At 38.0% G+C, this 20,398-nt stretch overlaps 1 long non-coding RNA gene across 3 annotated transcripts in view; it reads right to left on the bottom strand.

The window, feature by feature from the left end:
- Window positions 1-20,398, bottom strand: part of LOC135300912 (uncharacterized) — a 69,239-nt gene that overhangs the window by 45,494 nt on the left and 3,347 nt on the right. The window contains exons 2-3 of one of the 3 annotated variants that reach the window (XR_010362659.1): window positions 18,733-18,832; window positions 14,519-14,878 (exon numbers count right to left, since the gene is read on the bottom strand). This is a non-coding gene — a long non-coding RNA (uncharacterized LOC135300912). Of the gene's footprint in view, window positions 1-14,518; window positions 14,879-16,379; window positions 17,003-18,732; window positions 18,833-20,398 lie in introns of those variants that run through there. The other 2 variants (XR_010362660.1, XR_010362661.1) reach the window with 2 other exon arrangements.

Here is a 20,398-nt window from a genome sequence, read left to right as displayed (position 1 = left end):
CACCGAGTTATGTGACTTCACCTCATGGAATAATATTTACTTTTTGTGTTATATGGGGAAAAATGCATTTGAATTTAAGGCAATGCTCCTTTCATTCAGCTGCTGTGTGTAAAGGAATGCTGCATGTTAAAATCAGCATGTCTATCTGGAAATATGTAACAAAAAAAGTCCATTAATTTAGGATATATAAATAACATAGCTTTCCAAAATAAATGACATCTTAACACAGCCAAGTGGTCCTTCACAAGCCATCCTCCCTCTGTCAGAGTTTTTCATCCAGCTTGTATGCATTAATGGCAGAGCCACACTGGAATAACACTACTCTGTTTATGATCCTTGCTGCGTTCCTAAGAACCTTTGCATTATAGCTACAGCAAAGATCATGCATTCATTTGAGGAAGGAGTCTCCCAGTGGTCTCCTTTAGTTGTGTTCTGGTTCACTTCACAGAGCAGTCTCAAAGCACAAAACCTGTGTTCCTTCTGGATGAAATTAACCTGGATGATGTGTCCAGGAGAAAACTTAGTGCATCCCAGCTGCTAATGGGATTTCAGTCTCATGTACTTCTCCCCAGAGCTAATCTGAAGGAGCTCTTCAAAAAACCTCATGGGGAAATGGAAGGGCTGTGTATGCAAAAGTAAAACTGATTGTTTGAAGAAGGTGGATTGAACAGACTAGATTCATAAAGGTTTAGGAGGTTGTGCATACCATCTATTTCAGTGAGCTTTAAGATGTTAAGTAACTCTCTGAATCTGGGCTGAAGGATTTGTAACTTTATGCAGACGCTGTACCCTTTGATTCTCCAAACCATCATACCAACACAGAGTAGCTACATCTGTTACACCACAGTGCTGAATGCAGTGCTGCCCTCTGGACCAACTCAGTGACACATTTTTTTCTATTCCTTTTTATTTCATTTACACAAAATCACTTCAGAGTCCTCCTCGAGACTGGTGTCAATCACTACACGCAAAGGTGCAGAGTTGAAACTCTCAGAGACTGCTGATAGCTCCTGATAGACTGCTGATAACTTCCCATCTGTTTGCAGTCAATTCTTGGTGTGCTCTTATAAAGGGCAAAAAGCAGCAGACAGAATTACTGCTTTTGTTTCTAGTCTGTCTCAGTACTCAGAAGGTTTTACAAGAGCCTTCCTCTCTAATTTACAACAGCATCTGGGCTGTAGAAGGCTGAGATGTGCCTGACCTACTTGTTACTCACAGTAGAATGGGTCAGCATGAACAGAAGGGTTCATGTTCACTTGACCAATTAACCCCCACATAACAAAATACCTGCTTTCAGTAAAAAAATGATGAGATCTTCACAGCTGTCCAAATAGCATATGTTTTCAGGGAAAATGAGAGAGACCAAAGTGACACATGTGTTTTATGGAGGCCTAATATTATGTTTGGAATTGTCAGCTCTAATCAAGAGACTGTTTAGCAGTGACCTCCTCAGGATGATGATGAGGTGCCTTGATTTAGACTGATTATTGCTAATTCTATGTAGTCTTATGTGGGGATATTTTGAAATAAGGTATAGAATGCACAAAATACTTGACCCCCCATTAGAGAAAGAAAAGAGAAAACTTTATATAAGGGCACATCCTTGTAATTCAGCTGCTGTGATTTTCTCATGTTTTGTCGAGAATTAGTCGGGGAAAATAGAAAAGTGCATCCTACAACAATAGCTGTTTTATCTGGAGAAAGTCCCATCTTTTTTTCCTTGAATGAATTCCCCTATCTTGTGTTCTAATCCAAACACTGATTAGCAATGTTCTAGCTCTTTGTTTGTTTGTTGTTTTTTGGCAGACATTGTGGCTTTCATACTTTGTTCCTTAATTACTTGCCATTTCACCCCCTGATTGTTTTCAAGACTCTCTCAGCACAGTTTCCACAAAAGATTCATTTTCCCAGTGTCTTGTAAAGTATTATTTATATATTTACTGCAAGGCAATCTGTCCCCTTTGCAAAGCCTTTTTCTTGCATCAGAAATAAAGCTGGCTGCAGAAACACAGAAAGTATTTCTTGTACTTCATGAATGTACCTTAAGAAGAGCTCCTCTACTGCTTGGCACTAGGTCCCCTAACTCTGGCCACTTTTGAGGATTCTGAATTCTAGTAATGTGAATGGAGCCTTTTTTCTTGAAGAAGAGAGAGGCCTTTGAGACACAAGGCAGCAGAATTACAGTCTTGTACCACCCTTTCATGCTCAGGTGTAAACTATATGAAGTTGGGTTCAGTCCACGTAAAGCTGGTTAAAGATCACAAAAGGGCATGCTGACCAGTCTTACAAGAGGGGAACCTTGCCAAACCCAAAAGTTGTTCTCCTCTTTCTCATTCCATTTGCAATGGCAGGAGCAGAAAGGCCTTCCCTTTGGTGATGTGCTCCAGAATTAGAGCCAGGCTTGCATTTATTCTTGTCCTACAAGAGCAGCAGGATCTTGCCCAGGTCCCTTCTTTCTCATCTGCTTTCACAGAAGGATAGCAGAGGGAGGAAGTTGGTTACAAACTGTATTTCTGTGGTGACCAAACTGTGATCAGGTATGAAAACAGCATGTTGGAGTCCTCTACTGCAGCAGAACAGAGAAGAGAAATCCTATGGTGAGCGGTCCCTAAACCCCCCCATGTATTCTCCCATCTCCTCTCCCAAGCTACCAGCACTTGCTTTGTTTCTGGGAAGATGTGCAGACATAACCAACAGTATTGCAATGGTGGCAGCTATAACTGGCCATGAAACTCAACAGGATCATAGGAAAAATGACGAACAAATAAGAGCAAAAATGCACTTTCTGTGGTGTAACTTTAAAATTACCATATTGGACCAAGACATTTAGTGATAACTGGAGGCTGAGTGTACTAATAACCCAATCTGCAAGAAAATTTTCGCAGTCAATGAGGTGCAGTTGGAGGATGATGCACACTTATCAAACCTTTGCAATGAATGAAGGTATTTTTTTCAGTGGGAACTAAAACAGAGATAAATGCATTGTGTATCATATTACATATCCCTAAGCGGAGTGTCTGGCCCCACATGACTAAGGAAGTCATTCCCCTCAAACATCCCTGATCTTTTCTTTATGAATGTTCTGTGCAGGAGTAACTTACAGATCTGCATATTGTTGTGAGTGCTGTGGAAAAATGGGACAAATTATTTTTGCAGCAAAGGACTATTCTAAAAAATAACAAAACAGTCTTAGCATCATAAATCAAGGAAGTGTTGAACCTGATGACATAATCATGAGTCAGTCTGTTAATATTACACTTAACATATCCTTCCTGTGGTTTTCTTAGAGCAGTTTTCACTGAACAAGAGTTGGCTCCACATTAGGTTGTATTCAAAAGACTAACCTCAAAAGTGTGAGGATTTTGCTAATGTCTGAATAAATAATTCAGAACAGTCAATATAAAAGCAGTCATGGTCTCTTCATTCCTTTGCCACTCTTCATTCTAAGAAGGAAAAGCAAAAGAATGTGATAAAAATGTCTTCTGATGACTCCCTGAGTGAGAGTAGGTCATGACAGTAGAATTAATTTCAAGTATTATAATTTCTAAAACTCAACATTAAAATAAACATGTCCTTCAATTTGGGAATTGATTGGTTCTTTCCACTGACTAGAAGACTGGAGGTGTGGATAAAAAAAAGTACATATTTCTCCCCTGATTCAAAATACTGTTGCATGATACAGTGAAATCGAAATGTAATGCTTATTACATACAGTGAAATGTTGTAAATGTTACTTAAATAAGAGGAATTTTGCATATTGTATCAATCTTCTGGCTTCAGGGGACAGTGATCTTTCTTGCATGGATGTGAGCTGCAATGGCATCTCTGAGTACAGGCAGGCAGCAGAAAGAGACAGGGGCAGATTTTGGTCCAGTTCTTGAGTAAACCACATAACATCAGCACCACTGAGCTAAGCCTAGGCAACCAGCAGGCTACAGCTGATCTCCATGTGTCCCACAGAACCCCACTGAACTTTCTCAGCAATGCATTTAAGCTCATCAGTCTGCTCAGAGATAATGCCACTCCTCCCTTGCCAACTACCAACCAATATTGAACTCTTCCTATCACAGCCAGAGCTGTCATGAGGTTTGTACCTACTCATTTTACCGTAGTTATTAATTTCACATGTTCACTTTTTTATCAATTGCACAGGTGCATATCCTCAGAGAAAATGAAACATAAAATACCCTTTGTCCAGAAACCAAAGCAGATCATGCAGCAAACACCAATTTAGTGTGAACTTGGAGGTGAGCAGAGCATGAGGTTTATTCCAAGATAAATTAGTACTTTTTGTTACCTTCAAACAGTGCTCAAGTCCCAGTCATCAAAAATGTATCTAATAGCTGGAACTGAGAGCCAGGAGCAGTCATCTCACCATGCTAAATGTGGCCCAACCTAATCCCTCACTGATTTACAAACAGCCAAATTCATCATTTCTTGTCATGCTGCTGTCAAACAGCACACCAAGGTTTGTGAAGAAGCAGAATTGGCTGCACTTTAGGAGTCCATCAGAATGCTATTGAGGAGAAATGTCACCTATTTTTCTTGTGTCCTTCTCTTGTCAAAAGTGTAGTAATTCTGTCTTTTAAAGGACTGAAGACTTACAGCAGATTCTGTGCCTAAGCTTAGCTTTCCATAGTGGCTGTCAAAGATATTTCCCAAACCACTCCTATTTACACTCATGGAGCTACCAGGGGATATATGTTCATCACAGTAAATATTTAGAGAATTTAGCAGGGTTGATACACTGTATAGGTGAGAGAGGCAAAATCACAGGATCCAGTTTTGGTCCAGGAATTAAATTTCTCTATAAACCATCTCCATATGTCTTATACCTTCCATGTCCTTCAGTTCAGTCAGCTGACACATGTATTTAAACACAGCACTGACCCAGAGACTGTGGTGATATGTAATAACTGTATTTTATTTATGTAACTATATTTTAGATAAGGCCTGTGCCATGACACTTCAAATATAAACACAGGTCTCATTATTTTCTTTCCCCTGGTAGGGATCATATTGGGCTGGGGAAGGAAATCTCATTTATTTAATTAATTAATTAATTAATTAAATTTAATTAATTTAATTTATTTATTCTACAACTGTATGCCCAAGGTATTGATTTCTTTAAGCTGGGACTTTATGGCTCATGAAACAGTTGTTAAAAAACATACATAGTAGAGATAGTAGAGATCTTTCCTGCCTTTATATTTCTCTTAAAAGAAAAAAAAGAAGGGATTATTGACATTATAGGAGAAAAGAATAATAGTAAATTGGTAAGCAAGAACACTTATAAGAAACCCTTATTTTAACTTGATTTGTCACAGCCTTTTTATACATCTGATATTTATGGTGTTTCCTTTGTTGTATAAAAAGGGGAATACAAAAAGAAATGAATTCAAATTTGTAAGCAGAGGGAATAGTTAAAAGAAAACATATTAGTAAGATAAGCGCAAAACAAAAAATACTGAAAGTGTCTTCTGAATTTTGGGTTGATAGCTAAATAATTAAAATCCCCCTGGGACAAATTATTTGTCATTATTAATGTATCTGCAATTTGGCTGGAACTCACTGATGAGACATGCATAAAACCATCCTCATTTTCAGAATGAATCATTTCCTGCTGACATTGTCTGTCATCTCAGAGCAATGCAAACACTTCTGAAAAACAGAGAATGACATGCACACAGACACCCAAACTCTAGCTTTTGCCATTTGTGGTTAATGAACCCTTCATGATTTTCCTCATCCTGACTTGGTAGATAAGAAATCCCTTATAATTGCTAATGGCTAAGTGCATCTTTACTGTCAAAGATGTTTTTCCATCAGTATGTCTGATATAACTTTTTTTGCTATCATCCGTTTCTGTTAACCAGGTTCCAACCTCTGTGCACTCCTTTATCCCTCAGCTAACAGCCAACAAAAGTTTTCTTCTTGTTTTCCTGGTATAATCTGGCCCATTTCTGCAAAGAGCTGCATTCATAACTTTACCTTTTTCTATATTTTGTTTGTTTTTCCTCTAATACACCACAAATCTCCAGTACAACAGGGTCTGAATTCTTATTTACAATACAGTTCCGTCAGAGTGCCTTAGAGGAAATGAAAATCTGACCCTCTGAAGGCACTCCATAGGCAACGTTTCTGATGGGGAAATTGGATCTTTTCCTTCTGTTAAAGGTTTGCACTGTCCTCATTTCAGTGGAAAGTTCTTGGATATCAGCATTTTTTGGGAAAAAAGGTCACCTGCTTCTGTGTTTAGAAGCAAAATGATCCCTCCATAGAAATCAGATCTAAAATTGTCCCTTATTTCAAGGGGACATCAGACATCCTTATGGCCTCACTTATAATTAATTATAAAATATTGGATTTTATGTTAACAGATAAAATGTTATTATTAATCTAATTGAACTTGAGCTCATTGGGTATCACTATATTATTCTTAAAGGAAATCCTGCAAAACCTCAGGAAAGAGAAGTTTGATGGTAATTGAAGAACTATGAAACCCATTCCCGAGAGAAAGATGCATTTTTCATCTAGACATATTAAAGAATAGCAAAGAAATGTACAATATCCCTATCATTTGCTTTCAGGCTGAACATTGAAGAGACATCGTCCATTATTATATGCGAAGATGAAACTGGAAAACTTGTTGGGTGTGACTATCCTGATTTGGAAAGGAATATTTTGATGTGACTTCCATAGTGAAAGCCAAAGTAACATATTAATTCACCCTTGAGATGGAATTTTCACAAGCAAAACCAATTTGTGTGGATTGACTAATTTTCTCCTTCTGGTATGTCTTCAGTGTTCTGGCACACCAAGCCACTTAGAGGGAATTGAGTACTGTTTTCCCTCCTTGGAACATTTTGCCTGTTTCTGTGTTAGTCAGCCACAGAAAAGGAGGTTGGGGAGATGCTTCTTTTGCAAGAATGCCACTAGAAAATGCTTAAAATAGGTCTTCATGCTTGCAGTGTCAAATTGTCACAGTGAGCAAGACAAATCATTATTTTTAGGGGCTAATATAGGAAATCCCGCCATGAATCAGGGCAGAATTGGGTATTCTCTGAAGGCTGAGATAAACCAGCATTTTCTTATTACAGGTGCCACATTAAAATTGGATGAATCCTGTAAATATTTAGAGCTGTGGAAAGATTTTACCTCTCTGTTTTTGGATGATGTCTTCCACAGATAAGTTCAAAAATCCAGATATGATGCCACAGTGCCTCAAACAGTCTCTGCATTAATGCCTGCTCATACACCAATTGCTTGAGCAGGCTGGATTACAGAAACAGTAGAGACTCTGAACTGATAATTTCTTGCAGATAGAGGCTATGAAATGTTAATTACAGGACAGGAAAAACACTCTCCTTTCTGTTATCACTTTTGCCTGGGTGGCCCAGCGAGATAAGATATTGTTCTAAATTCAAATTAGTCAATGCAAAGCTGGATTTACATAGCCTTAGTGACTTAATAGGAGAGAAATGAGCTGATCCAGATAAAAAGCATGACACTCCTAATCTGTTTATGCACTGGAACAGATGGCAAAGCCACATTTGGTTTTACCTACAGAATCTCCAGCCACATTGTGTCCTTGCTCCCTGGGTACTGCTCCTCTTTGCTGGGCTGTGCCTGCCTTAACACTGCAGCAAACACACAAGGGGACCCTGTTTAACTTGTCAGTCAGGGCATTCATTGGAGCTTTTGAAATTCAGCCAGGTGCCAATTCCCTTGTTTTAGTAGAAGTCATTATAGTCTGGTACTTTTGAAGGGCACTTCTGCTTTTGGCAGCAATAGGTGGACAAATGTCAGCTTATTTCATGTCAAGAGAAATGCCAATGTATTAAGCAAGGCCTTAGATGATGCCATTCACTTAAAGTACTGTGGGGTTCTTCTGCTGCACACCTTGCAGAAAGACATTTTTGGAGTACATCTATAAGAAATATGTTATGCAGGGGGTTAAGATTTTGCTTTTTGCCTTTTTTTTCCCTAGGAGTGCTGTTATAAAATCAAGTTTCAACACCTTTACTGACTGATGTCACATAAATCAACTTCTGAGTGGTAGTGTGACCTGACAGAAAGCTCATTGGCAACCTGGATGGGCCTTGGAGCAGCCTGGTCTAGCGGGAGGAATTCCTGTTCATGAAACTATATGATCTTTATGGTCTCTTCCAACCCAAAACATTCTATGATTCTATTATTCTCTGAATCAAAGTATTTGGTGCCCTCATTAATATAATGAGATAGCATTTCTTTTGAATTATGCTTCATAAATCGTTAATATGCCTACATACTAATATTTTCATGTATTAAAAAGAAGGCCCAATGGGAAAAATGACCCACCTACTGCTGATTAAAGTAGTTGATAATTTGGCTACAAAAATATGTCATATCTCATATTTTTGCCATTTAATATAACATTATGCATCTTCCTTGGCTAGCTGTACCATCTTGTGTTAACATCATGTGTGCCATCATCAAACTGAATGAGTAGGACCTTATACTGCACATTTGAAGTCTCAAAAGTTGTGTTCAACTCAAGTTATCTATTTTGCAGTTAATCCACTCACCAATGTGCACTGTCAGTGAACAGCTCTGAAGGTTGGATGCAATATTGCCAAAGTGCTGTAGAAATAAGACAGCAAGTGAGAACTCCTTAAATCATATGAAAATAAAAGTTAAGGTAACTAACACATAGTTGTTTGAGGTTATTTGAGGTTGTTTGAAGAACTCTGAGACAGAGTACAGTTAGAGTCTGTAGAAATAAATGTCTCCCAACTTTATTTTTTGATTGTAACACCTCTACTACTAGATTCTGTCAAATTGTGATAAACTATTTATGTACCTTGAAAATTTAAGCTTGATTTGCCTGGTTTCAGATCAGTGGATACCCTGCCTATTCTGGCTGAAATAGTATATTTTCATTTCTGCCTGCCCTTCTGACCAGGGTGGTTTCTCTTGTTCCTATTTGTGAAAAATGTCTTCCAAATGCTACGAATTCCTTTTAGCATTCCACTCAGTCTGTGAGCCTGCATCCTTAGCTCATTTCATTCTAATGACTCTGGAATTACCTCATGTGTGTTCACCTTAAGTGACATACTTTGCATGTATCTTCCTCTAATTAGGCTGCGTCACTGTCAATTAGAGACAGCAGAACATGTGTTCAGAATGTTCTAGGACATTAATGTGATTGATGGCAGAAAACAAAGTGTACCAGTCGTAAAAAAAAATAAAAATAATTCCGATTAATCAATTTTGAAAGCAAGTGAAAGATGTTTTTCCTCATACTATAGTGCTTAATCTATTCAAGAAATAGATTTAAAAAGCTCAATGATAAGGAATTAGTTGGCTTTTTTTAATTTTCTTTTTTTTTTTTATACAACATTCTCCACAGTAAGTATATTTAAGTATATTTCAGACTTACTAATCATAAATTAATGGTGAAAATAATGAATGATTAGGGTTCTTTTTCTCAAAAAGGTAAATCATGTCCTGATTCAGACTCTTCAAACAACAAACCCTTAACTCCCATTTCCTGAGGACAGAGCCAACAGTCTGCCATGCTGGTGGGATTCAGAAAGCCAAAGTGGTGCCGCAGGTTCCTTAGTATTCACAGATAATCTACAGAGGATTAATCATGTTGGTCCCCTTTGAGCAGTTTCCACAGATTCTTTTTTTTTGGAATATGATTCCTGTGTGTGTGCAAAGCCTCTCTAGAGCCTCAGAGCTCCTGCTCTGTTACCCAGTCACCAGATCTGAGAGCATGGTGCCAGGTATCACAGGATCCGTGTGTTCCTGAGTTTTTCAGCTGATAGAGGAGTCAGCTGTCATGAATCTTCACTCAAGAATGTAATAAATGTAGGAAAAGAAGCACTATGGCCATGATTGACAGTGGGTGTGAAACACTCTTCTTCCAAGGAGCAGGAGAGCTCTCTGCCATTTGAAAGCTTGACTTTGCTGACTCTACTGCAGAAAATAAGAACTTTAGCTTTGGAAATTGTATTACCTGGGAAAATGAAATAGTTCAGAACACATCTTGAAAGGTAAAGAACAGGCAATAAAGCAGTGAAAGAATAGTGAGAACTGCAATTCAAAGAAAAAAGACACCCAGTATATGTTCTACTGTGGTTTAAGTATCAAAATATTTAAAATACTTATGAAATCAACTGCAGAAATATATTTCTCTCAGTACCACAGCAAAATAGCATTAGGGAACAACCATGTGACAGCAAAAGAAGAAATCTGTAGAAAAGCTGTTTTCTTTCCCTGGCCTGAAAATTCTTCTTAGAGATAATGGAAGGCTTGACAGAAACATAAAGCTGTTTGAAGTACTTACATATGTGTTCACATACATTGAGACTTATGAAACAACACAGTAAAAATTTCAAGGATTTTGTGAAACAGCAGAGGGAAATGTGGGTTAAAAATTAAAAAGGCAGAAAATAGTGGAGATGTCACGCAGAAACAATGTGAAGTTGGAGATTCTAGTTCTAAGGAAAACCTGTGAGAAGACCTGAAAGAAACTGGAGAAAGAAGAATAACTTTGTCAGATGAAAGCTAACAATTTTCTGGAGCAGATAGGAGTTTCATTATATGGATAGGGAGACAGATGTGAGGAACTGAATTCACAATTGGAACGATGCAACTATGAAGGAAAAGAGATGGAAAATCTCTGATAGGAGTCCAAGATGTGTTTTCAGGTTCATAAGTTCTGTTTGGAATGCAGTAAAATTGGCATTACTAAAATTTAACAGGAAGGTTCATTTGAGTTGGATGTGAAAGAAACCCATTTAAAGTCTGATATTGTTTTTATTGCTGTTGTAAACCTCATCATGTTTCTCCCCATTATGTCTGTTTCCTAAACACTCACCAGAGCAAGCAAATTTCTGTATATTTTCATATAATGCGAAGATGAAAAGGAATAGGATGTGTCTCAGATAAGCAGCAATCTATCACTGTACTAGACATTTTGGCAACATGAAATGGTAGTAATTTCTTTTCCCTGAGATGTTACATCTTAAACCAACAGCAGGTACATGGAAAAATCCAACAGACAAACAGGGTGAACCATGTGTTACCTCAGCACTACAGTTTCACTCATTTTCCCCAAAAGAGATAAAGGCAAAATGGAAAGGAAGGGTATAGGATACAGAAGTTGGAGGCAGTAGGCTGAGGGAAACCCTTATTTGTCATGCTCAGAGGGGAAGAGCACAAGGCAGTTTCTTTCCAGAACAGTCACTTATTAATTTATGCTCCTGAAAATAAGGAATAAAACTGATAAAGAGGAAATATGGGAAAATAAAAGCTCAGCTAAGCTGTCTGATATTTCAAATAAACACTCTCTGCCCGGCATCATTTGTGTTTCAACAAATTAACATGTCCAAATTAGCTATAAATTGCTATTGAGCTCTACTTTTACCACATAAACAAGGACAAATATTTTGCCACTCTTTAGTTTCTTAGATATATACTATCAACTAGGGAAAAAACCAAAGCAAAATAAACCAAAAAGCAACATATGGCATTCCATAAAAATTGTCTGAAAGATCTCTGATTTGTTAAATTTCATGTAAAAAATCTTAGAACTCCATGTGCACTTCAGAGGAATGGAAGAACATCATGGTATTGGCTAAAAATGGAATAATTTTTAACCTTATTTGATAGATAAATTGAAAGCTTGAAATGTGTTACAGTTGAATCAGAACTAATCTGACATAAACTTGAATTCAGACAGAATTAGTAGCATAGCTGTGAAAAAAATACATGTGTCCATGTATTTCTTGTTAGATAAGATGGATGCAGAAACAACCTTTGTTCATTCTTTTCCCCACTTACTCTCTCACAAAAAAATCCTCCAGGAGTTTCCCATGCCATCTCAGTTTCCCTGTCCACAGTTTTAATATTGCAGAGTAGAGAAGTGAATCATAAAAGTGAAACTTTACCCAGAAAATTGCAATGGAGATGAAAACCAATTCAATCTATTGAGTTTACTAAATAAAGTACTGCAGGATTACTTATAGTGTGTCTGTATCTTCATGTGGGGAAAAAACCACCAGAACACTGGTAATTAAAGGACTTTCTGTAGAAAAGCAGTCAGCACAAGCTGCTAGAACCTAAAGTCAGACATGTTGAAGTTATAAATTAAAGACACATTTTTAATCAAAAAGTTGTTAATTGACGAAGTAGAATATCCAGGAAAATGATGGATTGCTTGTTGATGCCAAGATACAATTCTTCTGTGGAAGGCAGATTTTCGTTTTGTATAATTCCAACATAGGAATGGCTAATGAAGTTTAGAAGCCTAAAATATGCTGAGGATTACAGTGGATGGATTGTTTCTTGAGGCATTTATGAGTCTAAGAATCAGTACACAAGTTACTTTATTAGATATATAACAGCAGGGTAGCTGCACAGCAAGTTATAGCTAAACATTCTATTTTGTATTAATAGAAAATTATTTTTATTTTTAAATTTTTTTTAAAAAATGGACCCAAAAAAGCAGAACAAAGCACCCTCAAAACCTGTTCTAAATTAGCCACAAGTTATGAGTGTTCAGTGTACTTTTTCAGTTTTCTCTTGAATTAGCATTTTCCATGCAAGGTCTGACTCATCCCACCTGAGAGTCACAGGCCCTGAGAACAGATGCACAGTCCTGCAGTCCCAGATACAGGGACTGGGGATATTGAGGTCTGTGGCTCCAGCTGAGCTTCCCAAAGCTCTCTGAGCTCCCAAGACTTTCAGGATGCTACAACACCCAGTGAGCAGCCCATGTATTGATCTCTTGAAGCTTGGAAGATATTTAGCAAAGATTCCCTTCAATGAAGATGTCTTGAGGTCAATGACTTCACATTTCCTTGAAAAGCCATTTCAGCAGAAAGTTTATAGGTGACTTTAAAGTTAAAAGATACAAGCTAAAATTTCAGTGTCCAGGTCCCCATGATTTATTTTTCTTGAGAACAAACATTTCTCAAATTACAAAGAATTCAGCTAATGCAGCATGTTTGTTCCCGGCTCAGAATGTTTCCATTTAATGAAAGGAATACTTGATGTAGCTGTTGCCATAGAAACAAGACATGTTTACACAAGAGCTGAGATAGAGTGGTATGTGAGAGTGGGGCTGCAGGTGTTGGGTGAAGAACTGGAACTGCACGATCTCTCCAGTTTATTATGGATTTCCTTCTGGATTTATTCTAGTTCATTCTGGATTTATTCTGTGCAGGGATGATTTGTGTACAAATGTTATAGTTGATTGCATGTAGCTATAGAAGAGTATAAAATAACCCATAACCAAATCTGGAGTAAAGTTACAATTACCAGAATTCAAGATTTCTGCTTTTTACAAAGTTAAAATATATCAGCAATCAAGCACTGTCCTTCCTGGCACCAAGAGCTTCAGTGCTAACATTTCTACTCTCAGACTCACTACCAGAAGTGCTGATGTCTTTTTGGGTGCCAAAGTCAGAGATCCGCTTCTCAAGAACTCAGCATGTCAGGCCATGAGATATTTTGAAAAGGTGGACATCATTGCCTGAGTGAAAGCTGCACAACAGGGTGGATGTAAAAGTTATCCAACCTTCCAGTTTTTAGAAAATTAATTTTGCAAAAGCACTTCTATCTTTGTACTTCTATCCTGCCCTTTTCTGAGGGCAGGATTAAATAGTCTACTTCTAACTCCATTTCCCCTGAAATATCCCTAAAATTCTCCAGTGCTGTGGACTCCATTGCTGCCTAAAGCAGTTGAGCTGGGTGATTATTCCCACAAAAGTGAAGGTCTTTGCCATTGTCCCCATCCAAGAACACCCTTTTGCTTCTTCTTCCTGCCAGGTGAAGCTCACCAGGTCTGATTTTTCAGTTTATTTCATACCTTTATCCATACCTCTTCCATCTAATTTTTTTTTGCATATTTCTTGTTAAAAACAAACATATTAGGCCATCCTTTGTGTGAAGACTCCTTTAAATACCATTGAACACTTCAGCCTTCACAGCACAATCAGCTATCATTTCTCCACCTGGCTGAATAATAAAGTAGGTCTATCTTTTATTTTGCTCTTATTACTCTTACTAAAGAATTTATTGTTACTCCGTGTTTCCTTTATTAATATTGGCTCATTTATCATCACAATAGACAAAAGACACTACTTTTTAAAGCAAAATATTGGCATGCAATCAATTGCTACTCCTATTAATCATCTAACTGCGCCTTTGATACTTGTTGATCTGCTTCCTAAGGTCTTGGTGAGAGGTCTGTTGTTTTTTCTCAGGGGAACATTGTGTCTCTCCCACTGATGCAGAGCCCTGGGCTGCAGTGGCCAGGCACTAATTGAGATTGTCTGGGCAGGTCTAAGTGCTGTTTTGTACTTCTGTGCAGAAACAGTAGCATGCTGCCAATCAACTGACCAGACAGCTCTCTTAAAGCCAAGTATTATTTATTTAGATCCAACGCTTTTCAGAGAAAATCCATCTTTATGCAATAACTGTCTACTCCCATGTTTAGCTCAGGGATTGAGCTCCATGTGGTGATTTAGATAGGTTGAAGTTTCCAGCAGACCCAGTCTAAACTCTGGCCAGAGTAATGGGCTCCTTTTGTTCACAGACCAACCTCTTAAGCTTGGGCATAGAGAGAAATATGTTTCACAGAAGAACAGGTGTGGTTAGCACCCTCTTTTCCAGAGATGAGAATACCTTACAAATATTTTTTTATAGTTTTGATTCACCTGTTTGTAGCACTGGCAAAATGGTTTTCTAATTTTGGGAGATGCAGCACAGAAAGAAGCTGTTGCCATGGATCCTCTCCTTCCCTTCCCTTCGCACTGTGTTCTTTTGGAAGCAATTTATCCACATCCAGCTGTTGCTTTCCTGCTTGATTTTTTCCAGTGGTCTTCTATTAAGCAAAATCGATATATTATTTACAGGATATATATTTCATTGCCAAGGTTGCCTATAAGAATCCCAAAACTGCTGCAGCAAGGAATGTGTTGCAGCTAGTCCAGGAAACCTCTTCTCTATCTTGCCTAAAAATATATTTACTTGGGTTAGTAAGAAAATGTATCCTTTTTTTTTCCTTTCTTCCTGTTCTGCACATGCAGTTTCCCAAATGCCTTTTCAGATAGCTCTGGCTCCTCATTAAAGGGAAAAAGCTCACATAAGGATGTTATCAGTCAGTGCTTTGAAAGGGGGGGGAAGGCTTTTTCAAAGGTTTCATATCATTTAGTTAACTCCTCTTAAAAGGAAATAATTAGAATTTATTCTTCAAATGGGAATTCTACCTTCAAAGAGGTAAAGTATGTGGTGAAAAGGTAATTCAAATGGTTATGATTGTAATAACTCACCATATACAAAGAAAAAAATAAGACCAACATTTGAAAGCAGATATATCCTATCAAAAGGTGTCCTGGAGCTGTAGGTACTGTAATAAGTCTGTATCCAAATGCTGGTTGTACACTGAGAGCCAAACTGTGTGGGCCTCTGTGCTTAGACTTGCTGAGGAACCCAGAGCTGCTGCTATGGCTGTGCAGGAACCATTAGCAGGGAAGGGGATATTATTTTATTCTTGCTTAAAACTAATTTTTTTGGGTCTGGGGATACCAAAGTATGCAGCAGGTGAGTGAGAGGATTTATGGCTGGACTACCAAATTTTTTTGAACAAAAAATTATCTGAGCAGCATCTCTACCTGGTCAAGCCAGTTGGAAGCCTTCCTTCTCCTAAACTTTATCTAAGCTGATTTCTTCCAATGCACAGTTGAGCAGGTGGTGGAAAATGGACATTTGGAAATTTCAAAATGCAATGGGCTAACAGATTTGTTGTTCTATTTGCAAGTTAGTGGTTGCTGTTTGTCATTAGGGAAAATTCCCAACTGCCAGCAAGATTATTGAGATGTGTTTAGTGCTTAGAAAAGCCAACAAAGCTACTCTGGGAATGGTACAGTGCTGTGTTCATCATATCCTTGTGATACAAGCCACAAGACAGGAGGTGAGGTGTGTTCATCTCATAGCCCATACAAAGACCAAAGAAGTGTAAATGTAGAGCAGCTCATTTGGTGTCACTGAACTTGGACACCTCAGGCACTGGTGGAAGCTCTTTGTAGGCAAGCTGCACTTTATACCTCTGAGTGGAATAAAGAGCACACAGAAGATAAGATGCTGTAAAGCTTAAGAAGTATGTGTTTGGCTTGATTTTAGTTTTCTTGAAATATATTACTGCGATGAGTACAGACACAACTTTGAAAGATCAGTGTGAGAAACCCATATATCTCATGTAAAATATTTGTTTAAACCTTTGACTGGAGAATTTTTCTTACTAAGAATCCTACCATTATGAAGACACATAGAATACTGTGCCCCTTGTGACTGCTGAGGAAATAGCTATAACATATGCTGTTAAGCAGAGAAAAAAACTCCAAACTGTTAACGTAAGAGAAAATTTTAGAAAGGTTACAAATTGAATTTGGTGTGCATTCAAATAGGTCAGAAAAATAAGACACACAATACACAGGATATTGAGAAAAGTTCATACATTTGAAAATGGATGTTTGAGATACAGATATTCAAAAGCATCAGTGCTAATTTAGCAGTGAATTCCTAGTTCACCCAGGTCAAGCCACTTGTAATAGATCAGCTCAGCTTTACTCTGCAATGAACTTTGGCAGTTCAGCAGAAAACAGCAGTGGTTCAGTTGCTCTCTAAGCTGCAGCAAACTGTAAGTGAGCTTGTGGAAGGATTTGCCCTCTGCAGCCAGGACCTGCAATATTTTCCACACAAAACTGCCTTACAGTGGAGCAGGGTGGAGCCTTCCATCACAAGTGGGCATGGTCAGGGTTGAACACAACCTGTGGAGGTTGAGCACAGCTCTGGGGAAGACAAGCACATTTTGGTATAAGGCATATAGAATATCATTTATTTAAATATCACGGGGATGTCAGGGGATTAATAAAACAAAGCCAAGGCCAGACTTGCAGATGTGTCATTCTGTGTGATCCTCAAGAGCTGGTTTGCTCAAAGAAATAATCTGTGCACGAACAGAGGAACAAGTGAATAATGGAATGGTGCTTATTTTAACAGATTATCATAAAATGTGTGCCTACATTTTACAACATAATTCTGGGGGATTATATAAAGAAAAACAATGAAACAGATAAACCTGCTTTGAGGTTTGCTTCACCATTTAGAAATTCATGTTTCTGATGGAAATATGTCCCTAAGAGGGCTAAACCAGAGTTAAAACTTCACAATAAAACTTGAACTAGCACTTCCATATTTAAAATTTCTGTATGGAGTGAATGACACTTTCTTTCATACACTGCCCAGTAGCAGAATATGTTCAGAATCAGAGGTGATAATTTCAGCTGGTTATATAATTCTTAATTTCATTTCTTATCAGCTACTGCTGTATTTTGTGTTTAACAACCACTCATCCCGTCCTGAAACAAGAAGCAGTGAATTAAGTTTATACATGTCTCAGAAGTAAACATGTGGTCCTTGTGGAATGATAGGTGGGTGTAAACACAGAAGATGTTTATTCACTGCTAATGTTCAATTAGCAGTGAATAAACAATTTTTCCTTGGCAATATTGGGCCAACTGTTGCAATGAAGGTGTCTGTGGTGTGAAGGAACACTTCACAGCAATGCCCTTATCAACACACTGGAAGGGTTTATAGAGCACTCCATTGTCAGTTCCCTGACAAAACTTTCTATCATACAATGCTCTTTTTGGAGTTGTGCATCTGTAAATCTGACAGGAAAGAAAACAAATTAGCTCTATTCCCCTCTGTATGCACATAGAGATCTCTGTGTTGCTGGCAATGCTTCAATGCCATCTCCTCCTCTCATTGGTATGTCTGTCTTATTGCCTAGTGCAGACTTGGGTATTGTTATTTTTTATTAAAATTATAAAAATATTTAACGAAAGGAAACTGGTGTTTTTTCCTTCCTCAGCCTGAACACCTTGGTGTCCAGAGGCAGAGCCAGGGCTGGACGTCTCTCAAGAAGCTTTGATAAGGTAATATATCAGGCATGTTTCCAAATAGACCTACTGGCAGGCTTACAGGACTCCTACAGTGTAAATCATAACTCAGGACAGATTCTCCCCAGTCTAAGAGCTGGAGTCTGCAAAGTCTTTGCAATCCTCTTTCTCATGTGCCCCTCGACAGAAATGGATTGTATAAAAATGGTTAAACCTCCCATTCTCTCAAAGACACAAGAATCGCTAGGAAATATCTTCTTTTTATTCCTGAAAGGTGATTCTTAAGCTTTTAATCTTCACTGGACAATGGCCACAAGTGGTGATAAACAGAATCTGCCTTTCAGCTACTTAATATTGGCATCTCTAATTCTTCCACTCTTTCATCTGGTTGGACTATAAAGAAGATGAAGAAATAACTTTCTAGTTCATCTGGCTGCTTTGATCCCAAATGAAAAAGCATTCTTTTTGTCACAGGAAAGGCTGTGCGTCAGACAGATTTTAGAAGCCATGGCTTAAAAAAATTCCTGAGAATATTCACATTATTTATATTTATTTCTATTCAGTGAGAACTGATGGAAGGGACACCAAGTTGCATTTTGACAATCTCTTTGCTCAGGTAGAGACTTTCATTTCACTTCTCCTAATGTCTCTCACTTGGTGAGACTGATAAGGGCACTGACAAGCTAAAGATAATCCCATGAGAATGATGGATACTCTGAAGTGCTGCACTGCAGAATGTATCAAGCTGAGCTACTCAGAATATTTTAATAATTACCTGGAATTATATTCGACAAAGTGGAAGAAACTTGTGGAGATTCATCAGTTCTAATGAAGTTTAAGGGCAATGGCTGAGGCTCTGGGATCTCTCGTCATTTCTGTTGAGAGAAAGAAAGAACAGGAAAGCTTAGAACTAACATTTTAAACCTGAAAGTAGGCTTTTTGATGTAGTTTCATTTTATCAGAGATCATTGGTTTTGCCTCATCAACAAACTATTTTTCCTAAAACCTCAAAAGCTGTCAAAGCTGAAGTTAGCATTTTTGAATTATGTCAGTTTTAAAAATCATTGAAAAAGCTCCCATAGGAGTTAATGGGCCCTGAAACAAATTATCAGTGGAACAGAGCTGAAGTGCTATATAAAAACCACTTCTCTCCTGTATTAAGAAGCAACTTTCTGAATTACACCACAAAATGAGTCAGTAACATCAGATGATCCACTATCAATGAACTGTATTTCTGTGAAAGCATTGATGAGTTGAAATTCAAGCTTTAGTCAATCTGTGTAGATCCTGTATCAGAATTTTCAGATCAGAAAATCTGAACTTTTTTAATAGGCAAACACTGTGGGTTATAGAAGAGCATCTCAGTTTGTCTCCTAGATGTTTTCTTGTTTTCTTTTTTTTCCCACCTGCAGCTGTTTTAGCCAGGCCTAACAGAAAAAGAAAAAAATCTTCAAGGTTTTTTTTCACTTACACTTCTCTTTTTAAATAAATATTGTTCATAAGCCATTCTGTCAGAAGATCATTGAAGGAGTTAACTCTGAGATGAAGGAAAATCAATCTGAATCAATCACTAAACTTGATGATGGATATGTGTGACAAAAAAAGGTCTGAAGGACAAACTGAAAAGTACTGCTTGAGAGGGGAATGTCCCATACAGGCATGAGCAAATAAAGGCAGAGCAGGTCCAGGCACTGGTTGGCAGGAGCAGCAGCAGGAGCAGGAGCAGTGCATGGCAGCAGCAGGAACAGGAGCAGTTTGACTCTATCAGAGCATTTTGCTGGCCCTTTTCAGACAGCCAGGGCAGGAGCAGGGTGGGCTGTCTCAAGTTATTTGCTGTTGTGAGCACTCCAGCCTGGGTTTGGATGAGTGCCATGGTGGGTCCCAGGTCACATCCTGCCCTGCAGGATACCAGGAGCCTGGTGAAAAGAAGGCTCCTGACTTCAATTACCTTGCCTCACTCCAAACTCAAGGGAGAGCCATGGCATAGGGTCAGGATTATCTTTGCAAGACCATTTCCATTAAACCCGAGTAAGAGATTTTACCGTTCCTAATCCCTAAACTCTTCTATTCCAGAAAATAGAACTAATCATGAGTTTTTCTGGTACTATTAAACAAGAAAATATGTGGCTGAATGATACACTGCCTGTTATTTTATCTCAGTTTAAGACACAATATGCTTCCTAACCCCATGACATCCCTTTGTGTTTTTCATAATTAGAAAAAATGTTGACATTTAGATTCAGCACAGCTTTGGATATCAAAAAATGGCCCATTTAATGAAAAATCTCCAGCTCACTAATTAGTTTCTAAAGTTGGAATCAGGTGTTTATAAACCATTTAAGCAAAACAAATTAGTGTTCTACAGAGACTGTTGTTGGCCAGGCTATTAACTGAGTAAAAAAAATACAAACTGCGTTAAAAAAATAAAGGGTTATTCTTTA

This window comes from Passer domesticus, chromosome 5 (genome assembly GCF_036417665.1).
Source record: "Passer domesticus isolate bPasDom1 chromosome 5, bPasDom1.hap1, whole genome shotgun sequence".
NCBI lineage: Eukaryota > Metazoa > Chordata > Aves > Passeriformes > Passeridae > Passer > Passer domesticus.
Note: the sequence above shows the minus strand (reverse complement) of the source record. Positions and strands in the feature narration are given on the sequence as shown.